This window comes from Manis javanica, chromosome 3, assembly GCF_040802235.1.
Source record: "Manis javanica isolate MJ-LG chromosome 3, MJ_LKY, whole genome shotgun sequence".
Classification (NCBI taxonomy): Eukaryota; Metazoa; Chordata; class Mammalia; order Pholidota; family Manidae; genus Manis; species Manis javanica.
In genome coordinates, this window is record NC_133158.1 from 47,908,233 (window position 1) to 47,922,751 (window position 14,519).

Sequence of the window (14,519 nt, forward strand, 5' to 3'; positions counted from 1 at the left end):
CAATTGGAAACTACTGATGTCACTGAGGATCGCCAGCACACTCCAGGACTGAGGAAAAAACCCTTCACCTGTACCCAGCAGAGCATTGAACAAAGAATTTGAATGCTGGACAGATTTTTTAAGGACAGGACTGGTTTGGGGGAAAAAGCTTGGATATATTTTCTAAGGGTTGAAAAAGAATGAATTAAAGGGGAAAAGCCACAGGACACCAGGTGTCTCATGAAAAACTGGACCAGGTCTGAGGATCTGTGTTAACTGAAGGCAGGAGTTGGACAAGCTCCCATGCCTGAGCCCAACTCCCACCATCTACATGGCCATGGGTGCCTACTCGGGAGAGTCCCGGGTCCGGCCTTTTTCTCCTTCAGTTCCACTATCTCCCTTTCTGTTTCTGAATCATCAGGGTAAGAATGAAAGTGTTCCCCAGAACACAGGAAGGGTTCTTCTTCTTTAAAAGGCTATCATCTGGGGGACTGGATGCCCACGGCACTCACTCATCGCATCCCTCCAGTGGATATTTGTTCACCTGTTCCGTTCCAGGCGTATTTGGGAGTAAACAGGCCAGGGGAATGCTCCCTGCCCCCTGGAGCTGCTCTCAGCTCTGCTGCTTACAGGCTGTGTAGTCTTGGGCACGGTTCTCAGTCTCTGAGTGCCTCAGTTAGCCCGTTCGTAAAATGTGGACAATTAGAGGGCTTAGTTCTTATGATTGCTGTAGGATGCAATGGACTTGCAAATGGAATACTATATTAATATTTGCTGTTGATTATATTCTCCAGCAAGGGGAAGCAGACAGTCATCTAAAACCAACACATTTGCTTATAGCCATTTACTCAGGTTCCCCAGATAAGACAGCAGAGGACTAGAAGGTCCTGACTTGGCAGGTATTCCTGGCTTGAGGCAGGTAACAGTGTAGGCAGAGAGGGCTGCCGAGGAGAACCTGTCCCCAGCCGCGCCTTACAGGAAACACTACTGATTCCCATCAGCTCCTCAGAACATTTGGGCTGTGAAGGCAGGCCCAGGCAGGAGTGGGACTCATTGTCTTCCTGGAAGCAAGATTAAGGTCAGGTTCCTGAGTCAAATGAAGAGACCAACAGACAGTTTGGGAGCTGTGCCCTGCTCTTCTCATCCCCAGTTCATCAGCCCTTCCCTGCCCAGGTGTGGACAGTAAAGTGGCTTAGGGTCAGAACCATAAAGTAAAGTGGTCTGAGTGCCAGGCAGGTGGCTGGGAGACTCCGGTGCAGCCCCATCTTCCTCTCTGGAGCTATGGGTCTGAGTGCTGAGGCTGGGGTCATCCAAGGGCCACAGGGCTTGACCAGGCAGGCAGGAGGCAGGACAGGCTGATGTTGGATGGCTGTTCTTTTTTTTTATTATACTTTCTTTTACTGTGGTAATTAGCTTATGAAATATACCATCTTAGCCATTTTAAGTGTCTAGTACAACAGCGTTAGCTATGTGCATGTTATGCAACAGATCTCTGGAACTTTCATCTAGCATAACTGAAACTCTGTACCTCCATGGCTTTCCATTTCCCTCTCCCCACAGTCCCTGGGTATCACATTCTACTTTCTGTTTGAACAAAGTTGACTGCTTTAGATGCTTCATAGAATGGACCTCAGGGTCTATCTGCATTGTAGCAAAGGATTTCCTTCCTTTTTGTGGCTGAATAATACTCCATTGCATGAGTATTTTTATCCATGAGAATCTTTATCCATTCATCTGTCAATAGTCACTTATGTAACTTCCACCTCTTGGCTATAGTCAATAATGCTGCAGTGAACATGGGTGTGCAAATTATACTTTTTAAAGTACAATTATTGCTAGGGGACTTAGAAATCATGGGTCCAGCTCTGTGATTTTGCACATGAGGAAATGAAGGCCTCCAAGTGGTCGCACTCCATGTCTCTGCCCGAATTGGAATGGAAGTGAATCTTCAAATTCCCATTTTAACTTCTCTTTCTGCTACATCATTGTCTTAACTGGAACCAAGTTTAGAACTGCTTAGCAGGTCCACTCATGTCTTATTCCGATTAAACCACCCAGGAGGGTCATCACATTTTCCCCCAGCTTTTAACATATAATCTTGTATAGTTTAAGGTGTATAACATAATGACTTTATGTATATATAGAGAAATGATCACCACACTAAGTTTAGTTAACATCCATCACCACACATTGCTATACTTATTTTTCTTCGTGATGAGCATTTCCAAGTTCTACTTTCCTAGCAACTTTAAATACACAAAAAGTATTGGTGACGATAGTCACCACCCTGTATATTTCATTTCCAGGGCTTATCTTATAACTGGAGACCATCTTCACCCATTTCACCCCCACTCCCGCCCCTATTTCCCCCTGTCAACAGCTGGTCTGTTCTCTGTATCTATGAGTTTGCTTTGTTCTGTTGTTTTGTTTTTTAAAGTCCACATATAAGTAAGATCATACAATACTTGTTTTTCTCTCAGCTATTTCTCTTAGCATAAAGCTCTGAAGGTTCATCCATGTTGTCACAAATGGCAGGATTTCCTTATTTTTTATGGCTGGATTATATTCCATTGTGTATGTGTGTGATATATATATATATATATCTCACATTTTCTTTATCTACTTATCCACTGATGGACACTTAGGCTGTTTCCATGTTTCCATGTCCTGGCTGTTGTAAATAATGTTGCCATGAGCATGGGTGCAGATATCTCTTTGAGGTAATGATTTCATTTCCTTTGTATATATACCCAGAGGTGGGATTGCTGATTTTAGGGTATCTCTACTTTTAATATTTAAGGGAAGCTCTCTACTGTTTTCTATAGTGGCTGTACCAATTTACATTCCCTCCAACAGTGCATTCTCACTGACACTTGTTATTTCTTGGCTTTGTGATGATAGCCATTCTAACAGGTGTGAGGGACTATCTCATGGTTTTGATTTGCATTCCCCTGATAATTAGTGACGTTGAACATGTTTTTACATATCTGTTAGTCATTTGTACATTTTATTTGGAAAAATGTCTATTTAGGTCCTTTGTCCGTTTTTAAATTGGATGATTTATTTTTCTGAGTTATATTGACTCTCTTTAACCATATATTTGATAAGGGCTATTAACCCCTTATCAGATATATGGGTTATCAGATATATGGTTTGCAAATATTCTTTTCCCATTTTGTAGGTTGTCGTTTCTTCTTGTTAATGGCTTCCTGTACTGTGTGGAAGCTTGTTGGTTTGGTGGAGTCCCACCTGTTTTTTATTTTATTGTTGTGCCTTAGGTGTCATATAAAAAAATCATTGCCAAGACCCATGTCAAGGAGTTTTTTTTTCCTATATTTTCTTCTGGGGTTTTTATGGCTTTTGGTCTTACATTTAAGTCTTTAATCTGTTTCAAGTTAATTTTTGTGAATGGTATAAGAAGGGAGTCTAGTTTCATTTCTTTACATGTGAATATCCAATTTTCCAAGCACCATTTAATGAAGAGATGGTTTTTTCTCCAGTAATTATTCTTGTCAAATATTAGTTGCCTGTGTATGCATAGTGTGAAGATGACTCTTGAGGCTACCATGGTGGCTGTCCTTCTGGCACCCTGGCATTGGTTTCTGGCCTCTATATTCAGAGACTCAGGGGAAGGGGTGCTACCCGTTGTAAACACTGCAGAGTTGGAGCAGAGACTAGAGAGATGCAGCCACAGCAAAGGAGCCCCAAGGAGCACCCTGCAGATGTGGTGTGAATCAGTGTAAGTGTGCTGTCTGAAGGGCTGGGCTTCATGCCAGAGAGGGGAGTTGGCCATGCTAGTTTAGAGAAGTGTTTCTGGAAGGCTGGGGATCTTTAGCACCCATCATGCTGGTGAACCAACTGAGCTGGGAAATGTGGGTCTAAGGGCCTTTAGCCCTGCCCTTGGGATCCATGTCACTGCTTGTTCTACAGCAGTATTTTCAAGGCTTGGGCAAAACAGCTGTTTTTATACATTTCTGATAGAAATGTGATATAGTAGTACCTCTTGGGAGGGGAACTAGGAATTTGTTGAAATCAAAAATAGCCACCTCTTTCTGGAAAAGAAATTGTTGGGAGAATATATCCTAAATATACCCTCCCATGAGTATGAAGTGATGGCAGACAAGGATGTTCTTTCAAAGCATCTCCCAGCCAAGTTTACTGCAAAGGTCACAAATTATCCAGCAAAATGATAATGGTTGTGAATCTTTACAGTGATTAGATTATAACTTGTTTGCCATCATTAAAAAGGCACAAGTATTTATATAACATCTGAACACTATTTGCATGGCTTTCTCTGTGAACTTGTTTATTTTTGGGCCTCCGTGTATGTGTATGCAGTGCTTGGTAGTAGACAGTGCCCCCTGGTGGTCTAAAGGCTACACTTCATGGCATCTGGCTCCGTTCGTTTCCTGTGGCTGTCATACAAAGGATCACAGAGTGAGTGGCTTAAAACAATAGAAATGTATTCTCCCAGCGCTCTGGAGGCCAGAAGTCTGATGTCAAGGGGTTGACAGAGCCATGCTGCCTCTCAAGTCCGATATCAAGGTGTTGATAAGGCCATGCTCCAGCTCTAGCAAAGAATCTTTCTTTGCCTCTTCCAGCTTCTGGGATTGCAGGGCATCCTTGGTGCCCCTTCCCTGGGGCTGCATCTCTCCAGTGTCTGCCTTCTTCTCTCCAGTGTCTACCTTCATCTCTCCAGTGTCTGCCTTTTTCTCTCCTGTGTGTCTGTGTGTCCTCTCCCCTCCTTATAAGGACACCAGTCATTGGATTTAGGGCCCTCCCTAGTCCACTTGACCTTATCTTAGCTAATTACACCTGCAAAGACCCTATTTCCAAATTAGATCACGTTCTGCAATTGTGGGTGGACATGAATTTTGGGGGAACACTATCCTCCTACAGAATCTTTCCTTAAATTTTTAATTAATTTGTCTAAATTAGTCTAATAAATGACTTAGTCGTGACTTGTTTATCATGAATAGTAATTCTTGCTTGAATGCATAACATTTAGTCCTCTTTTGACTTAATTTGCTCTTACAGTCATACTGTTTCCTCTCATCATGAAAATTATATATGATATTTTTACTATAGTTTTTGTATCTGGTATTAGATGTGTCTAAAGAGAACTTAATTGGATTGTTAACTTTTTCTTCCCTTCTTTCCTTCCTCCTTCCCTGGCTTTTAAAAAATGAGAGCAACTCTTTTAGTGAGTTCTTGCTCAGAGCCAGGTGCTGCCTTAAGCATTTCACACTACAGCTCCTTCCATATAATACAAGGCTCACTATATCGTAGAGTCAAGTTTGGGGACCCCTTCTGAAAGTGGACTTGAAAGCATATTCATCTGGTTGATGGCAAGAACAGACCATTTTTGGAAAATGGGGAAAGACAGTTTTCTGTATGGTACCGCCTAGTTGTGCAAATGATGTTTCTCATCAAAGGCAACTCTTAAAAATCTGGGGAGATTAACTTGAAAAAGACCGGAATTGCATACACAGTTGGTCCTCATTAGCTGTGGACTCCTGTCTGAGGTTTTGCCTACTTGCAATCCTGTATCAGTGCTTCCAGCGCTTTCACAGTTTGCAGATGTGTGCAAAGTGGTAAAAATGCTTGAATTGCCCAATACTGCAGGTTCCCAGCTGAGGTAAAAAAAGGTGACATCGTCTTCTTGTTTCTGTTCTCACATTATGCATACATGTCCTGTTTGTGGCTTTTTCAGTGACATGTGTCTTGCGTTTTTGTTGGTGATTTTGCTGTTTGAACTGGCCTAAGCATTGTGAAGTGCCATTTAGTGTTCCTGAAATGCAAGAAGATTGTGATGTGTCTGAGGGAGAAGATGCATGTTACATAAGCTTCCTTCGTGCATGAGTTTTTGGGGGAGGGAGGATAATTTCCTTTCTATCTTTCTGGGTTCTTAGCAGAGAGTCCTGTAATAAAAGAGATTCACAAGAGAACAGCAAACAGAAGTTTATTAACATGTCTACCTCATCTATATATGGAGATACCCAGGGAAAAATGAGTAACTGCCGAGGTGGCTTGGAATTCAGGATTAAATGTCATTTAAAGCTCTTAAATTGCAGGTACTTCATCAGTATTGTATTTGCCTTCTTGCATATCAAATACTGTTATTAAAAAAAAAATTCAGGGGCTTCCTACCACTAAGATGGTCACTAGATGGCGCCCTTTCACTTTTCCTGGTTTGCCCCGGTCTCAGGGTTTTCTCCTTGGGGGTGAGTTTTCATCTTCAGTACACAGTCCAGCTGCATTCGGTTTCACTGAATGGCTACAGCCTGGACCACCACAGTCAGGAAGGTCTTCATTTGCTGCCAGCTGCAGAATCATGTGGGGTCTGTTACAGTCAGCATCAGCAACGTAGATGCTTCTTGACACCAGCTGGTCGTGATAGATCCCTGGGGCTGCTTCTGCTGAGGCTGTTTCAGAAAGACTGTGGTACTCCCGTGATGGTGCTTGACACCAGAGACAGTGAAGCAACAGAGGTGTGGTTCTCACCTCATTTCTGGTTTCTAAAGCTTTCATGAGTGTATCTGGGAGGCTGAATGTAAATCACACCCAGAACCTCAGCTGCAAAGGGGTCTAGGAAATGTATTATTGACCCAAACTTCCCACTTATTCCTGTATCCTTACCCTTTGAAACAGCCCATTGCCAGTGGGGATAAGTGCCTGCCTCTAGGTCTGGCTGTATGATGAAGGGGCTCAGACTATGCCTCCCCAGAATATGTCACTTTGGCTTTAGGAGTATTTTGAACTGGAGGCAAGTGAGAATCAGCAGAAGTAGAAAGACAACTTCTCAGGGTTTCCCTTATCTGACTAAAAGGAGAAACTTCTACCAAATGAGGATTGCCATAAATCCCTTCTCCTGGGGCAATTTTATGGCCATGGAGATGATGGAAAGCTGGCGCTGAGATGGGTCTGTAAACAAACCTTACAAAAATAACCCTTATCATCCATTAGTTTCCCCCATATATTTCCCTACCTATAATTTAGTATCCCCTAGAAACCCCAAACCCTTTTCCTTTGTCTTATCACACCTCCACAATTTATTATTCTTTGGGAAGATGGGATATAAATCTCTGGGTCTAATCACTTGTTAGGGTTTTCACTTTCCTATGGAAGGCTCCCTATTCATATGCGATAATACACTTATTCTCCTGTTAACCTGTGTTTTGTCAGAGCCCCAGCTATTGACTCTAAGGGGATAGAGGAAAATGTTGTTTTTCCTTCCTACAGTGATGTGCTTTGGTGAGTAGAATAATGGTGGTTGTGATTCAAGCAGCGTTTTGAAAAGCATGTGTGTGTTGAGGCTTGCCACTCTTGTGCTCCTGCTGATGCTATGATCAGCACATGCCCGGGCCGGCCTGCTGCCCTGGAAGTGGGATGAGAGATGCATGAAGTACAGTCACACCCAGCTGAGCTCAACCTTGACCAGCCACTCCCCAACAGCCCCAGACCTGTGAGTGAGCCCAGCTCAGATCAGCCAACTGCAGACTCAGGAAAGATGACAAATGGTTTCCAGTTTAAGCCACTGTGTTTTGGGGTAGTTTGTTATATAACAATAGCTGACTTGTAGAGTGACTTTGACCTCTCTGGTCTCTGTAGTTACAGGAGGGCATGCAGATGCTGGTTGGAATGAATTTAAAGTACTAGTCCACCATGTCTACCATAGTCCCCCTTTCCTTATTGATTCATGAAAGCTTTTTATTTATGAAGGATATTAACCCCTATTCACAAGGCTGTGTTTTCCCCAGCATTGTGTTTGTATCTTGTTTAGGTAGCGTTCTTGGTGCATAAAAATCACTGACACATATGTGCAGCAAATAAATCTCTCATTTCGTAGCTTCTTGTCCACACTTTCCATTTTTGCAGTTCTGCCCTGCAAATGCCCTCTTGCCACCTGCTAATATTCTTTTAAAATATTTGCCTAAATCTTTTAAGAACTCCATCCAAAGTATCTTTTTTAAACCTATGGTCTTGAATTCTTCAATGTCAGGTGACTCCACAACAGGCAGGCTTAGAGGCAACTCTCTTGACTCAAGGCTCTGGGCCGATCCTCAACAGTGGGCAGTAGTGGATAACTGCACCTCTCACCTTGCCTCCCTCATACCTGGAGGAGGGTGAAGGCTGTATTTTGAAATCTTTATCCTCTTGCCTTTTCTTAAGACACTCTCAGGGACTAGTGTAACTGCTATCGGCTCAATTGTTTTATCTTGCTTAGAGAAGTTTAATAAAAGTATTCTTCCACATTGGCTAATGAATGCAAAGTTGTCTGATCAATGGCTCAGTTTCAGCACTGTTATTATGGAAATCTGAAAACAGTCTCTTCCTTTTGCTGTTATGTAAGGAACCCTATCATATTTGTTTTAAAATCAAAGATATCTATATTTTCTCCATAAATATTCAAGATGTACATCTAAAAGATAAGGACTCTTCTTAAAAATACAGTGATCACACACCCTAAGTTGTTGATTTCGCTGTCTTGATTATTTAGTCAGTGCTCAAATGCTGTTGATTATCTCAATCATTTTAACGTTTGGTTCAAACCAGAAGTTAATCCAAGTTCATATAATCCTGTTGCACTTGACTAGTGCATATCTTAAGTTCCTTCAGTCTGTGGTTCTCCTGTCACATCGTCCCCACTTAAAAAAAAAGAAACAGGTCATTTGTCCTATAGAATTTCCCACAACCTGGAGTTTCTGCACAAAGAGTATTCTTTTTCAATCAGCACTTTCCATACAGGTTCCCTAAAGTCTCAAGTCACAGTCATATCAGTTGACAAAACATCAGAATCCCATGCAGGTGTTCTGGGAAGCTTACCAAGGGCACCGAGCAGTGCGTGTCCCAGAAGCAGTGGGCACAAGAGCAGGGCCCACAGCGTCTTCCGCGGGGTGAGGTGTTCTGCATTGGAGCGCTTGTCCTCAGGGCACCGCTACAGAATTCCACATTTAGCCTTGACTTTGCCTTCTGTTGAACAATGAGTCCCCCCAAAAAGCCATGAACAGGCTAGAATCAAGAATAAAGACATGAAACAGGAAAGAAAAGCCATCACACGGAAAAGAATACATTTTAAAGCCATGCACTCAGGAAGGGTTGTGTTAAGTATCTTACAAGTGGTGGCTTGTTACTTAGGAATAGTCTTTCGCTGTGTTCAGGCAGTGTTTTGGGAAGTCGGCTGGGGCTGGGGGCAGATGTGCAGTGCCTTCTTTCCCCTGCAGAACAGGGGAGCAGGCCTCTGGCTGGTGTCTTGGCACTGCCTGGGCAGCTTTCAGGAACAGGTGTAGACTTTTGGCAGGGGAACACCTGTATTCTAGAAGCCACTAAGGTTTTGAGGGAAGTGCATTGTGAAGAAAACCAGAAACCTGGCTTACAAAAGGCTTTGGTGGTACCTGAAGCACCGACAGGAGTGCATCTGCCCTGTGGCCATTCCAGATGTGGCCGAGGAGCGGAGTGGGCGAATTGGAATCTTTCTGAGCACAGAACCTGACATTTGTCTCGTGGTCAGGCCTGGGTTCCACACAGTTTATGCCCCACCAGTTTTTCTATCATGATGGCCCTGTGTGTTGGCTTCTGTGAGTTCCCCTTTCTTATAGTTCCCTGCTGGGCATTTTTATCATGGTTTTCCGGTTCCAGCTTCACTATGGCATTCTGGGTGAGCATATGGAGTATGAAGCATAACTTCTTTCTTCACTTAGAGGTCTCGAGACCCAAGGAGCTACATCCTGATATTTGATTGAGGAACTGACTGGGACTGCTGTTGGTCTTCCCTGGGGAGATAGATAAAAACAAAATCTGGGTCCTTAAAAACCTTGATCCTTAAGTCTCACATGGCCTTTCGGCATCTGGCGATTAAGCTGAGAGCAGACGCTGCTTGTTTGTGCAGTGCCTGTTGAGGTTCCTTGAAGTGGTGGCGGGAGCTCCTTCAGGGCAGATTTCATGTTTATGCTCTTTCCTATTCCCTATGGAAGCAGACAGAGTTAAAAAAAAAAAGTTTGCACAGGGGAAAATAGAACTCCAACAAAAAAAGTCAGTCCTTTCCCGGAGACTGATCACAATCATCTCATCCACTGACAACTTCTAAACAGAGCTTCTAAAATGTGTGGTGGAGGAGGAGATTTTAGCAGTCTAGGAAGAATGTGTCCATATGCCCAGAAGCCTTAGACAATCATGGATCAAAACTGAGGCAAAGAATTTCAAAGACTCAAAAAAGAAAAAAGTCTGAAAGCCACCTCATATAAAAATAAGCCAGAGAGTACAGCTGAGCTATAGATGCGTCAGACAGATGGGACAGTGAAATTCGCACCAAGCAAGGAGCTCAGGTGTGGTGCTAGCTTTGGTGTGGACATGGGGTGTCACTATTATTAGAGGCATGCCAGTCTCTGAGGTTGTCCCTGGAAGGACTCAGCTTATCTGCTTGACTCCTTAAGCTAATTAATGGGGAGGGCAGGCTGGGCTACAGCACCACAGAGACAGAACGTGCAGTGATGTTGGAGATGCTGTGGAAAATGACAAATTCCTGGGATAGTCAGAGCACAGAGTCCTAGCCAGCAGCACAAAGAGCTCGAAGAATGTGACTTGGGAGGAATCCAAGAAGCGCTGAAAGAGGCTAACTCTGCAAAGGCCAGTTGCCCAGGGTGGTTGTGAGCTTGGGTGTCTTGGGGTCAAATAAGACCAGAGCAGTGGGCAGAGTGCAGGATTGGAGACCCCGACTATGCATGTGAGGAAGGGAGGGAGCCGAAAGGATCCTGCACAAAGGCCCACACAGTTGGGACACAGATTTTATTTCTAGAATTTCCTTAGCACTGAAGACCCTGATGTCCATGCTAGTGCTGAAAACACGAGCCTGGGTGGCACGGACAACCTGGGCAGAAGGACCCCTCTGGTCTATGGGGAATTAGCCACTGGAGGTGGAGCCCAGGAACATCAGAATGGTTATCTTTGTGCTGAGGTCGGCCTGTGCCTCTTGATGAAGCAGAGGAGCCGGCCTAGAGCAGGAGCAAACCAGGGTTCTGTGGTGAGATGTCCCCTGCCACGTAATTAAAGAACTTCTTGCTCCTGTTGAAGCTGGCTGCTGATGAGCTCTGCCAGCAAGTCGTTTGCGTGGGATGCACTGCACTCTCAGTGTGGAGCTGCTTAGGTGTGAAAACCACCCGAGAGGCTGAGACCTCCTGAAAGCCGGTCTTGACCATACTGACCTAAAGAGACCCTTGGGATTTAGATCAGCTACCCTGAATTGTGCTGTTGGATTAGCCGCATTGAAGATCTTGTGCACAGATCTTTCTTGAGAACAGATCTTGAGCACTTATCTTTCTGATTTGGAAGCTTGCTCTGCCCCAAATGCGATGCTATCAGCATGATGTTTTTTGTTTGGACCAAAAAAGGAGCAGGAGGGGTCAGGACTCCTTTGAGGCTTAGAGCATCGTTCTGGGACTTAAGTTCATATTGGTCATAAAGCACTGAGAATTCTGTAATACTCCTTGTCAGCTTTCCAGCAAGGTCCATGCCGTTAGGTGGGCTTTATAACCTGGGTTCAGAGCTGTGTTCTGCAAAATTAGCAACGTGACTACTGCAGGATATATGTTCCTGGAGACTGCCTTCTGGATCTGTGTCTTCTGTTTGAAACCTCTGATATTCCTTAACACCAGGATAGCTCCCCCATGCTTGGTCATCTTCTCCGTCTTGGAGGAGATATAGATGAATGCATAGATTCCAAGAATTTGAGAAATCTCACAGCTTTCTGTTGGAGGAGGTAATCAAGAGGATGTGACCATCAGTGGACCCTCCAGCTGGACCTGGACAAGCAGAGGTGCCTACACCCCTCCCCTGTCCTCAGGACACACGCTGTGCCCACTGTTCCCCCACTGGGAGCCATTTTCAAAGACACAGCTTTGAGAGAGTAAGGTATTGTTGAGGCCATCTGCACTATGTACATGAGTGAACCTAGCACAGGCCACTGTATGAACTTTTAAGAATCTGGCAGTGGGTGCAGAGATCTACTTGTTTTATGCCTGCCTAAGACAAGCCTTGTTTGTTAAATTTCCTTGCTTGTTAGACCTACCACCTACCAGTCTGGAGTGGTCTGTCCCTTTCTGTGGTTAGTCCTTGTCTGCCATGAGTGAAGGGGCCAGTTTGTGAACCAGCACTTTCCTAGAAGCTGTCTGCTTCTGTGTCCTTCACAGTTGTCCAGTCAAAGGTCAGTCCTGCCAAGAGCATGGTTGTAATTCCAGTGGTAGCTGCCCTTCAAGGCTTCTAGCATGGAGTGGACATGTGTGAAGGGCAGCAGTACTTTAGGGGTGTTGACTTTGGACATGGGATTCAGCAGCACTAATAACACAAACAGTGATGGGGGTTCTGGCCCCATGCAGTCAGGTCGGCTCACCCTACCTCCAGTGACCTTGCTGTCTCTGGTGCTTCTCCCCCATGTATTTCCCCTATGTTCACATGCCCCCCCGCCCCACATGATTCTCGCCCACCCATGAAGCAGGTGATACCACATGGGACAGAGGGGTACTTCTTGAAATCATAGTTAAAAAAAAAATCAGTTATACTCACTTGTTATCATATCTCCTACTTAGGCAGGTTTGCACTGATGATTTATAATCCAGTGGTTTACTTTTTTCTTCTCCAGCACTAGTGGACGTACCACACCTCCATCACTGACAGTGACTTACTGAAGTTGTGCTTCTCAGTTTTGATTTGCATAGCAGGATTTGTTAGATAACTGGGGAAAGTGAGGGAACATGCAATATGAAAAACCACTTCTTCATTCTTATACTCCCCATCCAAGAATATTTGGCTATAAATAGTACGGAGGAAAGCCCTAATTCCTTTTTCCTTACTATTACCTGATGAGCTGTCAAACACCCCATATGACACCATCAGAGAAATCTGTGGTTACTGAAAAAATAACAAAAGCCTAAGTTTATCAGAAACTTGCCAGGCATGGGGGCCACTGGTTGAATGAATTCCATCCAATAGACTCCCTTAGGGTCTCAAATTATTGGGTTTTAAAAGGTTTAGATTGTTAGTTACAAGCAAGAAATTAGAAGCTGGGGTCTAAACTGGGGTTGGCCAGAATTTGCAGATTAGGACAGTAGTTGAAATGGTTTGTATTTGAGCAGTTTGTCCCTGATCTTATCTTTCTGAAACCAAGCAAACTGAAGCTCAAGCTATCTGAGTTTAAACAGTCTTTCTGTCTTTTAAGTTTATGACCTCAGTATAGTGTATCTGTTTGGCAAGATGTAATCGCTTCACTTTTCTATGTCTCAGTCATAATCTCGGTATCATACTTCAACCACATCTACGGGAGAGACCACATCCTTGACCCCACCTCTGGGTTAAGTATATGGCCATGAGGGAGGTTGCTTGAGTTTCAGCAGATGTTAGATTTTCTTGCTTCTGTCAATAAGATCATCTGGTAAAACAGTGGTTGTGTGGCAATATTGAAGATTCTGTAGAACCACATATTTGATCACTGCAGCACTGATAAGTACTGAGTTGGTGGTCTACTTCTAAGCTGGGAATCAAATGTGTCCGACTTAAGCCAAGAAAACAGGTCCTGCCCCCAATTTGAGAACCTGCTTAGCCAGATATGGGGGTATCAACCAGATTACTCAATTTCTAATGTTTTTGTTTCCCAGATCTCTTTAATTAAAATTAAGGATCATAGAAAAGATTATAGGGATGGAAGTACAACATTCTTTAAGATGGGTCATGCTCTGCCTTGAGAAGGCAGTAAATGTCTAGGATGACTTTGTTTCAATGCACTGCCTGTCCAATGTTGTGAATTTCTTAGGCAAGGAGATCTTTGGCTTTGGTGGCACTGTCTGGTTCCCTTGTCAGTTATGAACTAGAGCATGTAAGTTTTTTACACCACTTCTCAGACTTTCTTTAAAGTGTGACATAGGTATGCCTGAAGACAGAATAAAGCATTGCTCCTCAAAGGTTAAGATTGGGGGTTTTAAATTTCCTCCTTCTTGAATTAAGAGGTCTAAAGACTGCTTTTTCTTAGAGGGGAAATCAATGGACAAGTGGACCTAGAATAATATCAGGGAATTTTCCTGAGCACAGGAATCAGTTTGCTGAGATGGCAAGTCCCTGTCTAATTCATGGGTAGTAGCCAATAGGCATTTTTTTTTTTTTAAGAAAAAATTCAGTATCAGTCATTGAGGGCCACCAACTTGGCCAAAATACCCCTTTGAGATTGTCTGATTTGTTCTTATAGCTTTGACACAAGTTGAGCACTTGACAGTGAGATTCGCAATAGAGATCAGCTAGTAGATCAACAGTCAAGGAGACTAACTTTTCTTTGTAGGATCTGTAAATGAGAGGAATCCCCACTTGCATAATTAGTCTCTTACTACTTAATCTCTTACCAAGCTCTATTTGAAGTTTTGTTGAAGTGCTAATTTCTATGACAGATAGCTAGACTTCATTTTAATGGAGACAGTTCCTATTCTTTGTATGACATGATAGAGGGTCTTAGATTTTTGGTTATCTGACCTGTGATAATATTTGCCATCTTTAAATCACAC

At 43.5% G+C, this 14,519-nt stretch overlaps 1 long non-coding RNA gene across 1 annotated transcript in view; it reads left to right on the top strand.

Annotated features, from left to right (window-relative positions):
* LOC108396122 (uncharacterized) overlaps positions 1 to 14,519 on the top strand; it is a 31,524-nt gene that overhangs the window by 3,352 nt on the left and 13,653 nt on the right. The window contains exon 2 of the long non-coding RNA XR_001852865.3: positions 1 to 14,519. This exon is cut by the window's right edge and continues 13,653 nt beyond it. This is a non-coding gene — a long non-coding RNA (uncharacterized lncRNA).